General features: G+C 41.0%; 1 protein-coding gene across 1 annotated transcript in view; it reads left to right on the plus strand.

Moving 5' to 3' along the window:
• The window catches only part of SLC15A4 (solute carrier family 15 member 4), a 38,525-nt gene extending 31,570 nt beyond the window's left edge, over nucleotides 1-6,955 (plus strand). The window contains exon 9 of the transcript XR_010318543.1: nucleotides 7-6,955. The gene's annotated coding sequence lies outside the window, so the exon portion shown is untranslated. The remainder of the gene's footprint in view (nucleotides 1-6) is intronic.
• Nucleotides 6,956-11,618: the final 4,663 nt, after the last annotated feature.

The raw sequence follows: 11,618 nt of genomic DNA on the forward strand, positions 1-11,618 counted from the left end.
ACTTAGGTTCTTTGCAGTGCTGGGCCGCATGCGTAGTTGTCAACCAGAGTGAAAACAGCTATGCAATGGGAGTTACATCACCAGTTTTCCAACCTGCGCCAACCGTCTGGGCCCTGGTAAGTTCACCTCGCGGTGTTTCTTGCCAAACATCTGGAAGAGTTCACCACCCACTGGGGGCCTTCTTTTTTGTAAGGACTGGATGAACAAGAGGACATTAACCAGCCACCAGGGCCCGGAACGGACCAGAAGGTCAAGGCAGGGCTGGCCCTTAGAAATGGAGCCACATGGGCCTTCACTTCTGGTGGTCTCTTAAAGCTAACTGTGTTTCTTGGGAGCAGGCACTAGGCCCTGAGTTTTTTTTCTGTTTAACCAAAACCAAACCCAGTGCGGTTAAGTTGATTTCAATTCATAGCGACCCTATAGGACAGAGTAGAACTGCCCCATAGAGTTTCCAAGGAGTGCCTGGCGGATTCAAACTGCCGACCCTTTGGTTAGCAGCTGTAGCACTTAACCACTATGCCACCAGGGTTTCCATTGGAGGGCTATAAGTCACATCAGGGTTGCAAGCCAAATACGGCCCTTCCAAGGTGTCCCTGTCCTAATCCCTGAGACACATGACTTTACACGGTTAAAGGGGGCTTTGAGATGTGATTCAGTAAGGCTCTTCAGATGGGGACATTCTCTTGATTATCTGGGCGGGTGGGTCCCTTGTAGTCACAGGGTCCTTGTAACTGAAAGACGGAGGCAGGAGAGTCAGTCAGAGAAGGGTGTGTAACCGAGGAAGCAGGGTGATGCCCTCGGTAGTGGGGGTCACTAGCCACGGAGTGTGCTGGCCTCTAGAAGCTGGGACAGGCAAGGAATGGGCCCTGCCCTAGAGTTTCCAGAAGGACCCAGCCCTGCTGACATCTTGACTTCAGCCCATCAAGGCCCACTTCAGATTTCAGCCCTCCAGGCCTGTAAGAGAATGAATTTGGGTTGTGTGCAGCCGGTATGTCTGTGGTAATAAAGGATATGTAGTGAGACTCCTCAGCTGCGCTCATGTGATTTGTAATGTTTCCTGAAGCATGAGAAACAAGTGACTATCCGTCATGGATTGAATTGTATCCCCCCAAAACATGGGTCAACTTGGTTAGGCCATGATTCCCAGTATTGTGTGGTTGTCCTCCATTTTGTGATTTTAAGTTTATGTTAGAGAGGATTAGGGTGGGATGTCATATCCCTGATCCAATGTAAAGGGAGTTTCCCTGGAGTGTGGCTTACACCACTTTTTATCTTACAAGAGATAAAGGGAAACAAGGAGAGAGTTGGGTGGGGAACTCATACCACCAAGAAAGCATCACCGGGAGCAGAGCACGTCCTTGGATCTGAGGTTCCTGTGCTGAGATGCTCCCAGACCAAGGGAAGACAGATCCATCACAAGGACCTTCCTCCAGAGCTGACAGAGAGAGAAAGGCTTCCTCTGGAGGTGATACCCTGAATTTGGACTTCTAGGCTACTGGACTATGAGAGAATAAATTCATCTTTGTTAAAGCCATCCATTTGTGGTCTTTCTGTTATAGCAGCACTAGGCGACTGAGACGCTATCCCACCACAACTCTCAGAAAACTCAGCATTCGTTCCAGAACTTTCCAAGTTTGGGAAACATGGGGCCTCTCTTGACTTAAACATTCCTCCATTGTTGAGATGGCAAAGGGATCCTGTATCTCAGAGCCAAGACTAAGGGACTTCAAAAAACTCCATAATCAAGTTAAGTATTATTTTAATACAGTGTTTCTAAAGGTCAAGATTAATGCAAATATTACTGAAAAAGAAGAGCAAAGTGGGAGCCCTGACTCCAACTCTGCCTGATTTTAGAATCTATTATACCTCCACAGTAGTCAGAACAGCCTGGTACTGGTATGACAACAGATACATAGACCAATGGAACAGAATTGAGAATCCAGAGATAAATCCGTCCACATATGAGCAGCTGATATTTATTTGACAAAGGCCCAAAGTCAGTTAAATGGGGAAAAGACGGTCTGTTTAACAAATGGTGCTGGCATAACTGGATATCCATCTGCAAAAAAATGCAGCAAGACCCATACCTCACACCATGCACAAAAGCTAACTCAAAATGAATCAAAGACCTAAATATAAAATCTAAAACGATAAAGATCATGGAAGACGAGATAGGGACAATGCTAGGAGCCCTAATACATGGCATAAACAGAATATAAAACAATACTAACAATGCAGAAGAGAAACTAGACAAGTGAGAGCTCCTAAAAATCAAACACTTATGCTCATCCAAAGACATCACCAAAAGAATAGACTACCTACAGACTAGGAAAAAAATTTGGCTACGACAAATCTGATCAGTATCTAATCTCTAAAATCTACAAGATACTGTATAACCTTAACAACAAAAAGACAGATAACCCAATTTAAAAAATGGGCAAAGGATATGAACAGGCATTTCACCGAAGAAGATATTCAGGCGGCTAATAGATATATGAGGAAATGCTCACTATTAGAGAAATGCAAATCAAAACTACAATGAGATACCATCTCACCCCAACAAGGCTGGCATTAATCTAAAAAACACAAAATAATAAATGTTGGAGAGGTTGTGAAGAGACTGGAACACTTACACACTGCTGGTGGGAATATCAAATGGTACAATCACTTTTGGAAATTAATCTGTTGCTTCCTTAGAAAGCTAGAAATAGAACTACCATGCGATCCAGCAATCCCACCCCTTAGAATATATTCTAGAGAAATAAGACCCTTCACATGAATAGATACATGCACACCCATGTTCATTGCAGCACTGTTAACAATAGCAGAAAGATGGAAACAACCAAGGTGCCCATCAATGGATGAATGGACAAACCAATTATGGTGTATTCACACAGTGGAGTACTACCCAGCTATAAAGAACAATGATGAATCCATGAAACATAACATGGGGGAATCTGGAAGGCATTATGCTGAGTGAAATTAGTCATAAAAGGACAAATATTGTATGAGACCACTATTATAAGAACTGAAAGAAAGTTTTAAACATAGAAGAAAACATTCTTTGATGGTTATGAGGCAGGGAGGGAGAGGGGTATTCGCTAACTAGGTTGTAGACAAGGATTATTTTAGGTGAAGGGAAGAACAACACACAATACAGGGGAAGTCAGCACAACTGGACTAATGAAAAAGCAAAGAAGTTTCCTGAGTACAACCGAACGCTTCAAAGGCCAGAGTAGCAGGGATGGGGGTTCGGGGACCATGGTTTCAGAGGACATCTATGTCAATTGGCATAACAAAATGTACTAAGAAAATGTTCTGTATCCCACTTTGGTGAGAGGCGTCTGGGATCTTAAACACTGACAAGCAGCCATCTAAGATGCAGTAATTGGTCTCAACCCTCCTGGATCAAAGGAAAATGAAGAACGCCCAGGACACAAAGTAATTACGAGCCCAAGAGACAGAAAAGGCCACATAAACCAGATACTCCATCAGCCTGAGACCAGAAGAACTAGGTGGTGTCTAGTTCCTCCCCCTGCCCCGACAGGGAACACGACAGAGAATCCCTGATGGAGCAGGAGAAAAGTGGGATGCAGACCTCAAATTCTCGTAAAAAGACCAGACTTAAACTGAGACTAGAGGTACCCTGGAGGTCGTGGTCCCTGGACCCTTTGTCAGCCCAAAACTGGAACCATTCCTGAAGCCAGCTCCTTAGGGATTGGACTGGACTATAAGATAGAAGATGATACTGGTGAGGAGTTAGCTTCTTGGCTCAAGCTGACACCTGAGACTATGTGGGCAGCTCCTGTCTGGAGGCGAGACGAGAAGGCAGAGGGGGACAGGAGCTGGCTGAATGGACACGGGGAATGCAGGGTAGAGAGGAGGAGTGTGCTGGCTCATTAGGGGGAGAGCAGCTAGGAGTACATAGCAAGGTGTGTATAAGATTTTGTATGAGACTGACATGATTTGTAACCTTTCACTTAAAGCACAATAAAAAAAATGCGAAAACCATGATGAACAAAATATCAGCACTTCAATTAGAGACAGCATCCAGCTCTGCCCTGTGCAGCCTGGTCTCACCCCTGGCCCTAACCCAGCCCCGCTACCCACGGCCACTCTACTTCTCAGTACAAGGGCTTGTTTACCTCTAGACTGTAGCATACCTGAAGCCCTGGTGGCACAGTGGTTAGGTGATAATGTCTACTAACCAAAAGGTCAGCAGTTCAAATCCACCAGCCACTCCTTGGAAACCCTATGGAGTAGTTCTACTTTGTCCTATGGCATTGCTGTGGGTTGGAATTGACAATGGGTTTGGTTTCTGGTAGCATACTTGGCACTCCTCACAAGCCGAGCAAACCCTTTGACCACCTCAACTACTTATTGCAAATGACAGTTTATCTGAAGCCACCACAATGAGCCAGACTCACAACTTCACGCCCGTGTGTCCTTTGTCTTTACTAGAGCTGAAAAGGAATGGATACATCAGAGCTGATCACAAAAGTGTCTCCATGGATTACACCTGGCATTTTAAAACTTAAACCCCAATCGAGCTAGGCAGACCCAGAGGACTTCTTGCTTACTGCTCTTCAGGGCTGAGATATTTCAAAGACATCAACCAAATGGCACAGCTCAGCAATCTTCTAATGTTCTGGACACGTTCCGTTCAAATCGGCACTCACGCGAGCTGTAACACCACGGGAAACAAGGCCACACGCAGCCTATTGATGAGTGTGCACAGAGGTGACATTCATTCATTCACTCATCGAATATCACTTGTTCACTGAACATAGCCATTGGGCATCTAGGGGGTGCTGGCTTGATTTCAGACTTGGGGATGCAGAGGTGAACAAGAGCCTCTGCTCTCCTGGAGCTTACTTTTTTTAAAATAACTTATTTAATCACTTATTTTTTGTTGTTGAGATACACACAGTGGAACATACACCAGCCCAAGTTTCTGCAAGTACCATTCAGCAACATTGATGACATTCTTTGAGTTGTGCAGCCATTCTCACCCTCCTTTTCTGAGTTCTTCCTCCGCCATTAACATAAACTCACTGCCCCCTAAGTTTCCTATCTAATCTCTTAAGTTGTTGTCAGTTTGATCCCATAAGTGGTTGTTGTTAGGTGCCACTGAGTCAATTCCAGCTCAGGGTGACCCTGTGTACAAGAGAACGAAACACTGTCCAGTCCTTTGCCATCCTCACAGTCGTTGCTATGCTTGAGCCCATTGTTGCAGCCACTGTACAAATCCATCTTGTTGAGGGTCTTCCTCTTTTTCACTGACCCTCTACTTCGCCAAGCATGATGTCCTCCTCCAGGGACCGGTCTCTCCTCACAACCTGTCCAAAGTACATGAGACAAAGTCTCACCATCCTTGCTTCTAAGGAGCATTCTGCTCTCTAAAATATGAAGGCGAAATTAAAACATTTACAGATAAACACAAGCTTAGAGAATTTGCAAAAACCAAACCAAAGCTACAAGAAATACTAAAGGAAATTGGTCAGAAAATCAATAATATCCGATACCAGCACAACACAAGGTCACAGAGCAGAACATCCTGATATCAACTCAAATAGGGAAATCACAAAAACAAATTAAGATTAATTTTAAAAAGAAAAAAATGCTCAAAACAGGGAATCGTTGAAGTCAATATGTAAAAGATCACAATAATCAAAAAGAGGGACTAAATACAGGTGGCATAGAACTGCCATATGGAGAGGAAAACAAGGCGACATAGGACAAGTTAGGTTTTTACTTAGAAAAATAGGGGTAAATATTAAGGTAACCACAAAGAGGTATAACAACTCCGTAACTCAAAATAAAAACCAAGAAAAACATAACAACTCAGCAAACATAAAGTCAAATACTATGAAAATGAGGAACACACAATTTACAAAGAAAAACGTCTCACCACAAAAAAGTGGAAAAATGAAATTGTCAACAACACACATAAATAAAAAGGCATCAAAATGACAACACTAAACACACACTTATCTATAATCACGCTGAATGTAAATGGACTAAAAGCACCAATAAAGAGACAGAGTCTCAGACTGGATAAAGAAACACGATCCGTCTATATGCTGCCTACAAGAGACACACCTTAGAGACACAAACAAAAACTCAAAGGATGGAAAAAAATGTATCAAGCAAACAATAAGCAAAAAAGAAGAGGAGTAGCAATATTAATTTCAGACAAAATAGACTTTAAAGTTAAATCCACCACAAAGAATAAAGAAGGACAGTACATAATGATAAAAGGGACAATTGACCAGGAAGATATAACCATATTAAATAATTATGCACCCAATGACAGGGCTGTAAGATATATAAAACAAATTTTAACAGAACTGAAAAGTGAGGTAGACACCTCCACAATTACAGTAGGAGACTTCAACACATCACTTTCGGAGAAGGACAGGACATCCAGTAAGAAGCTCAGTAGAGACACGGAAGACCTAATTACTACAATCAACCAACTTGACCTCATTGACTTATACTAAACACTCCACCCAACTGCTGCAAAATATACTTTTTTTTCTAGCACACATGGAACATTCTCTAGAATAGACCACATATTAGGTCATAAAACAAATCTTTGCAGAATCCAAAACATAGAAATATTACAAAGCATCTTCTCAGACCACAAGGCCATAAAAGTGGAAATCAATAACAGAAAAATTAGGGAAAAGAAATCCAATACTTGGAAACTGAACAATACCCTGCTGAAAAAAGACTCGGTTATAGAAGACATCAAGGAGGGAATAAGGAAATTCATAGAATGCAACGAGAATAAAAATACTTCCATCAAAACCTCTGGGACACAGCAAAAGCAGTGCTCAGAGGCTAATTTATATCAATAAATGCACACATCCAAAAGAAGAGCCAAAATCAGAGAACTGTCCCTACAACTTGAACAAATAGAAAGTGAGCAACAAAAGAATCCATCAGGCACCAGAAGAAAACAAATAATAAAAATTAGAGCTGAACTAAATGAATTAGAGAACAGAAAAACAATTGAAAGAATTAACAAAGCCAAAAGCTGGTTCTTTGAAAAAATTAACAAAATTCATAAACCATTGGCCAGACTGACTAAAGAAATACAGGAAAGGAACCAAATAACCCAAATAAGAAACGAGATGGGCCACATCACAACAGACCCAACTGAAATTAAAAGAATCATATCAGATTATTATGAAACATTGTACTCTAACAAATTTGAAAACCTAGAAGAAATGGATGAATTCCTAGAAAAACACTACCTACCTAAACTAACACAATCAGAAGTAGAACAACTAAATAGACCCATAACAAAAAAAGAGATTGAAACGGTAATCAAAAAACTCCCAACAAAAAAAAGCCCTGGCCCAGATGGCTTTACTGCAGAGTTCTACCAAACTTTCAGAGAAGAGTTAACACCACTACTACTAAAGGTATTTCAAAGCATAGAAAATGACAGAATACTACCTAACTCATTCTATGAAGCCACCATCTCCCTGATACCAAAACCAGGTAAAGACATGACAAAAAAAGAAAATTACAGACCTATATCCCTCATGAACATAGATGCAAAAATCCTCAACAAAATTCTCGCCAGTAGAATTCAACGACATATCAAAAAAATAATCCACCACGACCAAGTGGGATTTATACCAGGTATGCAAGGCTGGTTTAATATTAGAAAAACCATTAATGTAATCCACCATATAAATAAAACAAAAGACAAAAACCACATGATCTTATCAATTGATGCAGAAAAGCCATTTGACAAAGTCCAACACCCATTTATGATAAAAACTCTCAGCAAAATAGGAATTGAAGGAAAATTCCTCAACATAATAAAGGGCATCTATACAAAGCCAACAGCCAACATCACTCTGAATGGAGAGAGCCTGAAAGCATTTCCCTTGAGAACAGGAACCAGACAAGGATGCCCTTTGTCACCGCTCTTACTCAACATTGTGCTAGATGTCCTAGCCAGAGCAATTAGGCTAGACAAAGAAATAAAGGGCATCCGGATTGGCAAGGAGGAAGTAAAATTATCTCTATTTGCAGATGACATGATCCTATACACAGAAAACCCTAAAAGGAATCCTCCAGAAAACTACTGAAACTAATAGAAGAGTTTGGCAGAGTCTCAGATTATAAGATAAACATACAAAAATCACTTGGATTCCTCTACATCAACAAAAAGAACATCGAAGAGGAAATAACCAAATCAATACCATTCACAGTAGCCCCCAAGAAGATAAAATACTTAGGAATAAATTTTACCAAAGATGTAAAAGACCTATAACAAAGAAAACTACAAAGTACTACTACAAGAAACTAAAAAGGACCTATTTAAGTGGAAAAACATACCTTGCTCATGGATAGGAAGACTTAACATAGTAAAAATGTCTATTCTACCAAAAGCCATCTATACATACAATGCACTTCCGATCCAAATTCCAATGACATTTTTTAATGTGATGGAGAAATAAATCACCAACTTCATATGGAAGGGAAAGAAGCCTCGGATAAGCAAAGCATTACTGAAAAAGAAGAAGAAAGTGGGAGGCCTCACTCTACCTGATTTCAGAAGCTATTATACAGCCACAGTAGTCAAAACAGCCTGGTACTGGTACAACAACAGGCACATAGACCAATGGAACAGAATTGAGAGCCCAGATATAAATCCATGCACATATGAGCAGCTGATATTTGACAAAGGCCCAGTGTCAGTTAATTGGGGAAAAGATAGTCTTTTTAACAAATGGTGCTGGCATAACTGGATATATCCATTTGCAAAAAAATGAAATAGGACCCATACCGCACACCATGCACAAAAACTAACTCCAAGTGGATCAAAGACCTAAACATAAAGACTAAAACAATAAAGATCATGGGAGAAAAAATAGGGACAACGTTAGGAGCCCTAATACAAGGCATAAACAGAATACAAAATATTACCAAAAATGACGAAGACAAACCAGACAACTGGGAGCTCCTAAAAATCAAACACCTATGCTCATCTAAAGACTTCACCAAAAGAGTAAAAAGACCACCTACAGATTGGGAAAGAATTTTCAGCTATGACATCTCTGACCAGCGCCTGATCTCTAAAATCTATATGATTCTGTTAAAACTCAACCACAAAAAGACAAACAACCCAATCAAGAAGTGGGCAAAGGATATGAACACGCACTTCACTAAAGAAGATATTCAAGCAGCTAACAGATACATGAGAAAATGCTCTCGATTATTAGGCATTAGAGAAATGCAAATTAAAACTACGATGAGATTCCATCTCACTCCAACAGGCTGGCATTAATCCAAAAAACACAAAATAATAAATGTTGGAGAAGCTGCGGAGAGATTGGAACTCTTATACACTGCTGGTGGGAATGTAAAATGGTACAACCACTTTGGAAATCTATCTGGCATTTTCTTAAAAAGTTAGAAGTAGAACTACCATACAACCCAGAAATCCCACTCCTCGGAATATACCCTAGAGAAATAAGAGCCTTCACACGAACAGATATATGCACTCCCATGTTTATTGCAGCTCTGTTTACAATAGCAAAAAGCTGGAAGCAACCAAGGTGTCCATCAATAGATGAATGGATAAATAAATTGTGGTATATTCACACAATGGAATACTACACATCGATAAAGAACAGTGACGAATTTGTGAAACATTTCATGACATAGAGAAACCTGGAAGGCATTATGCTGAGTGAAATTAGTCAGAGGCAAAAGGACAAATATTGTATAAGACCACTATTATAAGATCCTGAGAAATAGTATAAACTGAGAAGAACACATACTTTTGTGGTTACAAGGGGGGAGAGGGTGGGAGAGGGTTATTTACTGATTAGGTAGTGGATAGGAACTACTTTAGGTGAAGGGAAGGACAATACTCAATACACAGAAGGTCAGCTCAACTGGACTGGACCAAAAGCAAAGTAGTTTCCGGGATAAACTGAATGCTTTAAAGGTCAGCGGAGCAAGGGCGGGGGTCTGGGGACTATGGCTTAAGGGGACTTCTAAGTCAATTGGCAAAATAATACTATTATGAAAACATTCTGCATCCCACTTTGAAGTGTGGCGTCTGCGGTCTTAAATGCTAACGAGCGGCCATCTAAGATGCATCAATTGGTCTCAACCCACCTTGATCAAAGGAGAATGAAGAACACCAAGGTCACACAATACTATGAGCCCAAGAGACAGAAAGGGCCACATGACCTAGAGACTTACATCATCCTGAGACCAGAAGAACTAGATGGTGCCCGGCCACAACCGATGACTGCCCTGACAGGGAGCACAGCAGAGAACTCCTGAGGGAGCAGGAGAACAGTGGGATGCAAACCCCAAATTCTCATAAAAAGACCAGACTTAATGGTCTGACTGAGACTAGAGGAATCCTGGTGGTCATGGTCCCCAAACCTTCTGTTGGCCCAGGACAGGAACCATTCCCGAAGACAACTCATCAGACATGGAAGGGACTGGACAATGGGTTAGAGAGAGATGCTGATGAAGAGTGAGCTACTTGTATCAGGTGGACACTTGAGACTGTGTTGGCATCTCGTCTGGAGGGGAGATAGGAGGGTAGAGAGGGTTAGAAACTGGCAAAATTGTCACGAAAGGAGAGACTGGAAGGGCTGACTCATCAGGGGGAGAGTAAGTGGGGTATGGAGTAAGAGGTATATAAGCTTATATGTGACAGACTGACTTGATTTGTAAACATTCACTTAAAGCTCAATAAAAATTATTTAAAAAAAAAAAAAAAAAGGAGCATTCTGTCTATACTTCTTCCAAGACAGATTTGTTTGTTCTTCTGGCAGTCCATGGTGCATTTAATATTCTTCGCCAACACCACAATTCAAAGGTGTCAATTCTTCAGTCTTCCTTATTCACTGTCCAGCTTTCACATGCATATGAGGCGATTGAAAATACCATGGCTTGGGTCAGGCGCACCTTAGTCCTGAAAGTGACATCTTTGTAACACTTTAAAGAGGTCTTTTTGCAGCAGATTTGCCCAGTGCAACGCGTCTTTTGATTTCTTGACTGCTGCATCCATGGCTGTTGATTGCAGATCCAAGTAAATTGAAATCCTTGACAACTACAACCTTTTCTCCATTTATCATGATGTTGCGTTTTGGTCCAGCTGTGAGAATTTTTGTTCTCTTTATGTTGAGTTGTGATCCACAAGGCTGTAGTCTGATCTTCATCAGTAAATGCTTCAAGTCCTCTTTGCTTTCAGCATGCAAGGTTGTGTCATCTGCATAACACAGGTTGTTAATGAGTCTTCTTCCAGTCCTGATGCCCCGTTCTTCATAGAGTCCAGCTTTTCAGATTATTTGCTCAGCACACAGATTGAATAGGTATGGTGAAAGGATACAGCCCTGACACAACTTTCTTGACATTAAACCACTCAATATCCCCTCATTCTGTGCCAACGACTGCCTCTTGGTCTATGTACAGCATCCCATATTGGTAGGTCTTAAAATAATTAACACTCTACATCTTTAAAAATTCTTTTATCGGCCAGTGAATTGGCTTAATCATATACAGGCGGATTTATAAAATCTATTCAAAACTGTTTTCTAAAAAATAAAATACATATGTCTGTGTAC

The sequence above is a fragment of the Loxodonta africana genome, chromosome 19, assembly GCF_030014295.1.
Source record: "Loxodonta africana isolate mLoxAfr1 chromosome 19, mLoxAfr1.hap2, whole genome shotgun sequence".
NCBI lineage: Eukaryota > Metazoa > Chordata > Mammalia > Proboscidea > Elephantidae > Loxodonta > Loxodonta africana.